This window comes from Hipposideros armiger, unplaced genomic scaffold, assembly GCF_001890085.2.
Source record: "Hipposideros armiger isolate ML-2016 unplaced genomic scaffold, ASM189008v1 scaffold_10, whole genome shotgun sequence".
NCBI classification, from domain to species: Eukaryota; Metazoa; Chordata; class Mammalia; order Chiroptera; family Hipposideridae; genus Hipposideros; species Hipposideros armiger.
In genome coordinates, this window is record NW_017731360.1 from 7,263,612 (window position 1) to 7,274,480 (window position 10,869).

The window sequence follows — 10,869 nt, forward strand, 5'->3', positions numbered from 1 at the left end:
TACCAAACTAACTCAACTGTTTGTTTTTTTTTAAAGATTTTATTGGGGAATTGGGGGAGGGGAACAGCGCTGGGGAATCGGGGGAAGGGGAACAAACAAGTTGCTGTCGTTTTGTTCTTCAGTCTAGTTGTGGAGGACGTTGCTTCACTGGCCCAAGCTGGCACCATCATTGCGCTCTTCCCGGGCGAGGCAGATCAGTCGCCAGCTTCTGGACGGCTGCTGACGGCGGCTGCTGGCCGCTCACGCTGGCTGCCGGCTACACACAGTAGCTTATGGCAGCCCACTGCAGCAGGGACTGCAGCCTATGCCAACGCTGGCGGCCCATGGCAGCCCAGCCCCAGGTCGAGCTGCCATTCACCATCTTAGCTGTAGAGGGCAGTGTCACTGGCCTCATATGTGGGATCTGAACCAGGGCCCTATGGCATCCCAAGCCAGTTCTTAACCAAAGTGCACACATTCCATCAACCTGGCTTACTGATGGGTAAGGAAGGAAATAAAATAATAATTGCTACTACTAGTAATATTAACCATAATAATAATAACCAATAACAATAATCATATGAAATAATTACTGATGAATAAGGAATGAAATGAACTATGGGTTGCCCTGTCTTTCCCTTTCCTTCTATGTTATCATTCTCAGAATAAGTGGCTGCCTAATACAGGGAAGTAACATAAATAAAAAGGGATATGATAGGGTCCCCTGGTTATTTGTGTTTCCTGGAATGCCACTGTCTTCTTTCTTCATTCGAAAAAAAGTTATGGTTTGAACAGGAACCATGGCCTCTCAGGACGACGATCAGAGCTCCCACCTCCTCAGTCGTAGATGTAACTCGCTTGCTTTGCACTTCCTATGAGTCTCACTGAATTCCCGCGCATCATGAGTCCACTAGAATTCTGCACTCAGAGGGCCTCATGAACACTACATGCAAATGGGGTCAGCAAGGAGTAGCAATCACATCGTGCTTATCTGCTCTGCTCTTGCGCATGCTCCATCGTCCTCTTAGATTTCTCATACAAAACACAAGTTCAAAGACGAAATTATTAAGAATTTCAAGGTGGCAACAGCAGAGCATTAAACCAAGCCTGGAGCCCTTCTGAGTCAGAATGAGGCCTTATGAAACTGCAGAGTCCACACTCCTGAAGTTGGCCCTATCTGGAAGTTCCCTAATTATTGTGGTTCTTTTTAGAATTTGAAGCACCTACCACCTCTTTGTCCCGCTTTGGGACAAATCCCCAAATCTAGTACGCCAGAAAATGTTCCATGCAATTTCCTGTTATACTTGCTTGGCAGAGTCTGCTAGTTGTCCCCTCTTTTCTGATAATAGAATTCCCAGCAGTCAACTGGGCACAAAGCCTCCTAGAATAAAGACTCCATTTCCCAGACTTCCTTTCGTCTAATGTAGCATAGGACGATGCTCTGGCCAATGCGATGGAGGTGAAAGTGTTCCATCTGTAAGAGACTCTTCTTGAGAGTCTGAAGTGTCTTAAGTGTGAACTCTTCTTAAGAGACTCTGTGTGTCACTTTCACCTCTTTAGTTGTTCCTGGAGTGTAGACCTGGCTTCTTGCATCTTGAGGTTAATATCAAGCATGGTGGAGCCATAAAATAGAGGAAACCTGTGTTCTGACAATGGAATGACATAGAAACCCTGGACCACCACCCCAGACACAGTTGGTTTGGGCTTAGTTGCATTTGCAGCTAAACCTAATCCTAATAAACATAACTTGTTTTATAGGCTGTCTTTCCCAATAGACTTAAGTTCTATGAGAACAAAAACCCATCAGCCCTGATTGCCTCATTCACCATTGTATAATATTATGAACACCTAAAACAGTGCCCCACACAGGGTAGGTGTTTAATAGTCAGATGAATGAATAAACGAGAAAACTGAGGGCCAGGGCTGTTGATTAACCTGCCCAAGGTCACACTGGCTATCTGGTAGGAGGCAATTTGATTCCAGGTCTACCTGCCTCAAGAGTCCATGCCCCTAGCGCTCTACTCCATCAACCAGGCTAACTCTCAGGGAAGTTCAGCTTTCTTGGGGAAGTGATACTGTTAAATGATTTGCAGTTCTCCCGAGCACTTCCTTAATTTCTTTGGGTTTTTGCCCAAGCTGTCCCTTTTGCCTAGGATGCCTCACCCACCCCGTCCCCATCTTGCCTTGTCAGCTGGGTGAACGCCAACCCACCTTTCACAACCCAGCTCATGCGTCACCTCCCAGGAAGAATTGACCTTTCCTTCCTCTTTGCTCCTATTGTACTCTTACAGGTATCTATCAACCTATTGATAATCTACTATACTGTTTTTTTTTTCTACTATACTTTAAATCACAACAAATTCACACTGTTATGCCCCCATTGTGATCTCTCCATGGACCGGAACTGGGTTTATTCACCTCAAAGTTTCCAGGGCCTGGAACATAATAGTGACTGAAATATTTGCTGAATTGGCAGGATCCTGATCACAATTTATAGATGAGGAAATTGAGTTTAAGACAGGATTAAGTATTGTTTCCCAGCTAATTCTAGTTGGGGCTAAATACAGGCCTCCTGGCCTCCCGTTTTCATATCAGTTTGCTAGGGCTACCATAACAAAGCACCACAAAGTGGTTGGCTTAAACAAGAGAAATTTATTGTCCGACAATTTTGGAGGCCAGAAGTCTGAGAACAAGGTGTGGACAAAGTTGGTTCCTTCTTCGGGCTGTGAGGAAAGATCTGTTCCATGCCTCTCCCCTAGCTTCTTGTGGTTTGCAGACTTTAGTGATACTTGGCTTGTGGAATCATCACCCCAATCTCTTCCTTAATCTTCACATGGTGTTCTCCCTGTGTACATATTGGTCTCCAAAGTTCCCCAACCGGTCATTGGATTAAAGCCCACACCAATTATCTTGTTTTAACTTGATTACCTCTGTAAAAGCCCTTTGTCCAAAGGTCACATTTTGAGGTAGTGGGGGTGAGGTCTTCAACATATAAATTTTTTTTTTTTTTATTTTTTTTTTTAAGATTTTATTGGGGAATTGGGGGAGGGGAACAGTGTTGGGGAATTGGGGAAGGGGACCAGCCAAGTTGTTGTTCTTCAATCTTCATTGTGGAGGGCGCCAGTCACCATCTGGCTTCCCGTCGGCAGCTTGTGGCCTCTAAGCTCAAGGTGCTGTGTTCAATCTTAGTTGCAGGTGGGCGTAGTAGCCACCATTTCATGCGGGAGTCGAACCAGCAGCCTTGTTGTTAAAAGCACACGCTCTATCCACTGAGCCATCCGGGTGGCAGCTCAGCTTAAGGTGCCGAGTTCAGTCTTAGTTGCGGATGGGTGTAGCCCACAATGGAACAGGCAATCTTGTTGTTACACTAGCTGAGCCATCTTGCCAACAGCTCAGCAACAGCTCAGCTCCGGCGCAGTGTCACTGGCCCACGTGGGAATCAAACCAGCAGCCCTGTTGCTCAGAGCTTGCGCTCTTAAGCCAACTCTTAACCAACTGAGCCACTCAGCTGGCCTGGGGGACACAATTTAACCCATAAAAGTTTCTCAACTGCAAAAGGAAGGCCTTGGCCTGGATGATTGTTAAGGTCACTTTTGTCTCTATAACCAGGGAGAGGAAGTGTCTGGCTCAAGGCCACGTAAGTGGCTGGAGCTGGGATTCAAATCCAGGTCGGCCTGACTCCAAGCCCTGAGCTTTTAATCCAGTACAGATTTACGATGCCCAGTTCACAGGGAGGGAGCCTTCCTTCATGGGCACACAAACCTCTGCTCCGGGGTCAACATGCCGGCCATGTCTCTGCAGCTGTTCTCAGCCTTCACCTTCAGTCATGGTCCAGCAGAGCTTCCTGTCTCATTCTGAGCTACAGCAGTGAGGCCTTTGTAGGAGCCCACCAGCTGCCTGCCTGTACCACCCTCATCCCCAGCAGGGAAACAGAGGCACCCAGAGCTTCTCATAAATACAGTAATACCTTGGTTTGTGAGCATAATTCGTTCCGGAAACAAACTGCTTTATTGCAAGATATCGCTCGTTTACCATGTTAAAATGTATTAGAGATGTTTTCTCGTCCTGCAGAACACTCGCAAAACAAGTTACTCGCGATCCAAGGTTTTACTGTATATGTTTTAAGCTGGCTGGCTGATGCTGGAATGCCAGGATCCCCAGATTGGCTGAGGGGAAATCCTCCAGTGAAGGGAACTTGTACCTCACCTCCTGTGCTGAGGCCAGAAACCCTCAAAGCCTCTTCCAACATGGCACCCAAGGAAGGGTTGGGAGATGACTGAGGATGGGTGGGCCCCAGGGCAACCTCACAGGGTCCCGAATATCCCAGAGTGACGCTGCAAGAGATCATAGGAGTGGTCAGAGTCGCCGCCCATCTCTAAACTTCAATTTTCCCATCTGTAAAAATAGAGATAAAAATGCTCATCTCTTATCATTGTAATAAAAAGTTAACGTTCACTGGGCTCTCCCTAAGGGTCAGGAATTATACTAAACCAGGGGCTGGCTAACTTTTTCCATGAATGGCCAAGTAGTAAATATTTTAACATTTGCAGGCAAAGAGCCCAAATTGAAGCTCTCATGTAGGTACTTACATAACAAGGGAGACAACTAATTTCCCTTCATTTTTTTGGTGAAATTAAAACTAACAACCACCTGAGGAAAGAAGCCTGGGAACACACCTGTTCATTTCTTCCCTGTGGATGTGTTCATTGTCCTGAACAGCCTCAAGTCCCCGCCGGTTTTGCTTTAGACAGGATCGTGCCTACATAAGTCTTCAGGATCTTTCCTTTGCTGATCTGTGGGTGCACCAGTAAATCTCAGTGAAAGGAGCAAAGGCTCTGGGGCCAGACTGCTGTCCCTGCCAGTTCTGACTCACCAGCTCTGGGACCCTGATCAAGTTGCTTCACCTCCGTTTCCTCAACTGGAAAGTGCGATAATAAAACATACCATGCAAGCCGGCCCGAGTGGCGCGTTGGTTAAGAGCTGGCTTGGGGCGCCAGCTCTGAGCAGCAGGACCCCGGTTCGGATCCCACATGAGGGCCAGTGACACTGCTCTCTACAGCTAAGCTGGTGAACAACAGCTCGACCTGGAGCTGGGCTGCCATGAGTCGATGGCATAGGCTGCAGCCCCTGCTGCAGTGGGCTGCCATAAGCTACCGTGTGTGGCTGGCAGCCAGCGTGAGTGGCCGGCAGCCGGTGTGAGAGGCCATGAGCGGCCGTCCATAGGCCTGCGACTGATCTGCCTCACCCGGGAAGAGCGCAATGATCACAATACCAACATGGGCCAGTGAAGCTACATCTCCACAACTAGACTGAAGAACAAAAGGACAGCAACTTATCTGTTCCCCTTCCCTGATTTCCCCAATACTGTTCTCCTGCCCCAATTCCCCAATAAAAATTCTTTAAAAAAAAAACACAAAACATATCTTGCACAGCTGTTGTAAGACTTCAAAATAATATTTGTACTTGTATGTCGGCTTGTTCTCAGTAAGGGGCAGGATTATGGGGAAACATGAATGTTTCATAGATTTCTATAATTGTAAATATTTTATAATAATCATGTTATTTCATAGGTAGTAAAATATGTATATATATGACTGCATCATATATATACATATACATGCTAAGTGCATAGAGTCAGCACTCAATGTACTTGTTTGTTTATGTATTTATTCAACAAACATTTAGGGAGTACCTACTGTCGATCAGGCCCTGGCTATAAGAACTAGCACCTGAGACCTGAGCCCTGAAGAAGTTCCCAGTATGATTTGCAGGGGTAGGGTGGGAGATGTCTGCTGTGGTGGTGACAGGGCCAGGCAGCGAGTGTGAACCTCTAATTGCCAGTTAAGGGTGACAGAGACAGTGGGAGAAGCAGGCACCCAGAACAAAGGGGTAGGTTTTAAGGATTAGCAGAGCTTGCCGGAGGGCACACTGGAAAAGTAATTTCCCACAGCTAGCAGTGATTTTTTTTTTTTGCAGGATTATAAGGAAAAGAGTTCTTTGTTTGAGGATGGCTCAGTATGTGTCAACCTCTGTAACCGGGAAGTGAGGGCCGTAACATTTGAGGCCCCACCAAGTCGCTGATGGTGGGGAGAGACAGTTCTCAGAGAGGGGCTGGAATGGCACCCAGGTGGAGTCCAGCTACCTTACAGATTCAGATGTTAAACCTAAAACCATGAAAATTCAGGAAGACAATATATGAATAAATTTACAATGTGGGGTTGAAGAAGATGTTCCTAACACAGGCAAAGCCAGAAACCAGGATGAAAAAGACTGATTAATTTGATGAGGGGAAAAAAAAAATCTAAACTTACGTATTGCAAAAGAGTCCAAAACTAAATTTAAAAAATGACAGATGGGGAATAAAAATTTATAAACTATATAATAACAAATATACATAGTGTAGGCACATCTCACTTATAAATAAATGACTTAATAAAAAATAAAGAATACAAATAGGCAATTCCCACAAGAAATGGCTGAGGGACATAAAAAGATGTTTAAAATCCTTATTATGCAAAGTTATAAAAAATCCAACAAAAAGTACGATTTTTTTTTCATCTATCAGATTGACAAAATGTAACAAGGTTAATGATAGTCTGTGTTGACAGTGGACTATTTGTGTGTATTTGTATACCTCATATACCCCTATATTTGACTTATTGACTTGAAATTGGACAACTACTTTGGGAAGCAATTTGACGGTATATATTAGTACTTAAGTTACTTGCTTTCTTCCTCTGCCCTCACTCCCCAAGAATGTAAGATCCATGTGGGGGGCAAGGTCCTTATCTGTCATATTCACTGTTGTAATGCCAGCATCTGGAAGAATTCCTGGCATAATAGATCTTTGATAAATATTTAACTCCCTCAGTGAAAGCTAGAATTTTGCAGTCACGTTTCGTTAGGCACAGAAAATCTATTCCAGATAGTCATCATTGCGAAATACTTCCCTAAGGGATCAAAGACATTTTTATAAAAATATTTATTGAGTCAGTGTATGAAACAGTGAAAAGAAAATTACCAAACAAAATAAACGTTCCCCAATAAGGGGGATGCATAAAAACAAAATTCTATTATGGAATACTATGCAGCTGTTGGAAGGAATGCTGAACACATAGTCTGTGATATTTCACTGAGTGAAAAAAGCCAGTTGTGCAACAACAGATGTGGGGAGAGAGAACTTTTATGCTTTACTTCTTTGGTTTTCTTTTTCATTGATTTGTATGGTGTACAATATAATGATTTGATATATATAATCATAGTGAAGTCATTACTACAGTCAAGTTAATTAACGTATCTCCTCATGTAGTCACCATTTTTGTGTGTGTGATGAGTGCACCTGACAACTCCTCTCAGCATGTTTTAGTGTTCAGTACAGTATTATTAAGTATGGTCCTTATGCCTGTACATTAGGTCTCTAGACTTATTCTACATACCTGCAACTTTGTACCCTTTGACCAACATCTCCCCATATAAAGTGAGATCATAGTATTTATTTGTCTTTCTCTGTCTGGCTTATTTCACTTAGCGTGATGTCCTCCAGGTTAATCCATGTTGTTGCAGGATTTCCTTCTTTCTCATGGCTGCATAACATCCATTCATCTGTCAGCGAACACTTAGGTTGTTTCCATATCTTCGCTATTGTGAATGATGCTGCAGTGAGCACGGGAATGCAGATATCTCTGGAGATTCTGGAGATTTGATTTCCTCTGGATACATACTCAGAGCTGGGATTGCTGGATCATATGGTAATACTATTTTTAATTTTTTGAGGCATTTCCATACTGTTTTCCATAATCACTTTTTAAATTTTGTTTGCAATATTTATAATGAGCACATATTAGAATTATAACTTCAAAAAGAATAAATGTTATTTTAAAATAAAGACACAAAAGAGAAAATTCCAGCAGCTGCCTACATCACCAGGGTCTGTTTTTGTTGGTTGGTTGGTTGGTTTTTTCCTCTTCTCCCTTCTCTCCTTCTTTTCTAGTTTTCCTTCTTCTTCTTTTTAAATTCAGTATGATTAAAAACAATTTTTTTTTTTTTTTTAGCACATAAAGACTTTATCATGTTTGTGCAGCCAGGGTCAAGGCTGTGGCTGCTTCAGAACCCAGACTGGGTCTGACAATTAATGATGATGATGATGATGGACTTGTGTATACTAAGAGTTTATTAGGTCCCAGGCTCTGAGTGAAGCACTGTACAGTCTCCATCTCGAGTAGAGATTCTCTGAGGCAGGTACAGTAAATAAATGTGCTTTCCTCATAGGGGCAGTGGAGCTCAGTGGTGCCAAACTGTTTGAGTTCAAATTCCAGCTGTGCCATTTACTAGCTGTGTGACCTTAGTAACTTTCTTACCTTTAGGTGTCTCTGTAAAAGGAAGATAATAATAGCAATTCCCTCCTACATTGTGGTCAGGATGAAATGAATTAATATGTATCAAGCCTGTAGGGCAGTGCTTGGCATAATTTTCTAAATGAGGAAATTGAGGTAAGCCAGCAGGGATCCAAGCCCACATCCATTGGCCTGGCTCCAGAGCCTGAGCGCTCAAAGCGTGCTTCGTCCTTCCAGTCCGCCACATTTTGAGAGTCAACCTGTAGATGTAAGAAACGTCCAAACCAGTAGAGAATTTTAATAAGTTTATTTGTGCCGAACTGAAGACAATTGCCAGAAAGCAAAATCTCAACGGATTAAGAAAACGCGCTGGAGAATGGCAGTTTGGCAGCTTTTTTGTGTGTGTGTGTGTTTTTTTAAGATTTTTATTGGGGAATTGGGGGGAGGGGAACAGACAAGTTGCTGTCGTTTTGTTCTTCAGTCTAGCTGTGGAGGATGTTGCTTCACTGGCCCGAGTTGGCACCATCATTGCGCTCTTCCCGGGCGAGGCAGATCAGTCGCCGGCTTCTGGACAGCTGCTCACTGCGGCTGCTGGCCGCTCACGCTGGCTGCTGGCTGCTGGCTACACACGGTAGCCCATGGCAACCCACTGCCACAGGGGCTGCGNGCCCTCTCTAGAGGCCAATCAGGAATGGGTGGGTGTGGCCTGTTTTTATTTACCAGCATGGGAGATGGGAGGGTAGGTGCGTGGGGAACAGTGGGAGAAGGAGAGGGCCTTCCAAATTGGAAGTGGAGAATCTGGGCCCTGGGGGGTCAAAGGGAAAGCTTGGCAAATTCAGGGCCATACCAAGAACTGGATGTGGGCGGTGCTAAGAGGTGGGTGCCATTGCCCAATGGCAAGAGATGATGCTGGGAGATTAGCAGGGCTGGACACCTAGAGTCCTGAGCCCTTTCTGACCTGTGTACCCTGGGCAATGGGAAGCCACAGAGAGTATTGGCTAGCCTTCTTTCATTGGAGGCCATAAAATTTCATTCCAACTATGTTAAGAAAGACAAATGGCTCTCTTAAAGAGAATTGAAGATCAAACAACCAGGCCTAGGGAAGAGGAAGAGGAATTCACAGCTACAAGAATGTGTGTGCTAACTCTCTGGGGACTAAGGACAACTTCCTTTACCAGGCGGCTATAACGTGCCCAGCATTGCCCTCAGCCTTTAACATGTATAAGCCTATTTAATCTTCGAGTTATGAGGCCTCAGCAAGTGTGACCTGTGGTTCTCATCCTCATTGCGCAGGCGAGGGCACTCAGACCCAGTTATGTGACTTGCCCAAAGTCACACAGTTAACTGAGTGGTGGAGTTGAAATTCAGATCTAAGCAGTATGGCTCCGGAGCTCACATCAGAAAACCCTACCCTATAAAGCTGCCTTGCATTTCAATTTACTCGGCATTCTATGCATCTTCACTCAAGATTCAAATTCCCAGGGAAGAGGACATGATGGGCCCAGTGTGGGACACATGCCCAACTAGGGGTGGCTCATGGGGCCAGATTCTGGGGTTGTCAATTCCGTCATACCCACACAGAGAGAGGGCAGAGGAAAGAAAAGACCATGGATAGACAAATGGTCTAGCTCTCTACTGTGGAGGGGATTGAAGGAAGGAAATGATAAAGTCAGATTTGTATTCTAGGGACATCACTCTAGCTACCTGATGAAGGATGAACTGGAGATTCCAAGTGTGGGGCCCAGGATTCCGACTGGGGACATAGGTCCAGTCATCCTGCAGGAAAGGTTGATAACGTCAGCCAAAGTGATGGCTGGAGGTGTGTGAAGAAGAGAATGGATTTGGAAGATAAAAAAGAGACAATTAAAGGGATAGAGGAGCAGGGAAGTTCAAGTGGAGAGGATTCAAGAATAAATGCAAAGCTCCGGCTTGAGCAGCCAGGTTAATGGGGATGCCAGAAGAAGCTGGTATGAGGAACGTAGGAGCCATGCTGAATTCAAGATGTCTGTGAGTCATCAAAGTGAGATGCTCAGGTGGCAGCCAGGTGTTGGGGAGATCTGGAGGGAACTTTGCTTGGATTCAAGTCTCTACGGGATGGCCCCAAACTCATACAGAACTGCCCCAAGCTCATATGAATGCTTTTATTTTATTTTTATTTATTTATTTTTAAAGAGGGCACTGCTCAGAGTGGCCCGTACGGGGATTGAACCGACAACCTTGGTGTTAGTAGCACCATGCTCTAACCAACTGAGCTAACCGGCCACTCCTCACATGGAGACTTTTAGAGAAGGGGTTGGCAAATGTTTTCTGTAAATGGCCAGATAGTACGTATTTTAGGCTTTGTAGTTCATATGGTCTTTGTCGAAACTACTCAATTCTGCTGTTGGGGCATGAAAGCAGCCACAGACAATACTTAAACACATGGATCTGACTGTGTTTTAACAAAACTTTATTTTTGAATACTGAAATTTGAATTTCATATCATTTTTATGTGTTAAGAGATAGTATTCTTCTTTAGATTTTTCTCCTAACCATTTAAAAATGTTAAAACCATTCT

At 44.5% G+C, this 10,869-nt stretch overlaps 1 non-coding gene across 1 annotated transcript; it reads right to left on the bottom strand.

Annotated features, from left to right (window-relative positions):
* Positions 1 to 10,500: 10,500 nt before the first annotated feature.
* On the bottom strand, positions 10,501 to 10,574 carry TRNAS-ACU (transfer RNA serine (anticodon ACU)). Its single transcript has one exon. It is a non-coding gene; the product is annotated as a tRNA-Ser (tRNA).
* Positions 10,575 to 10,869: the final 295 nt, after the last annotated feature.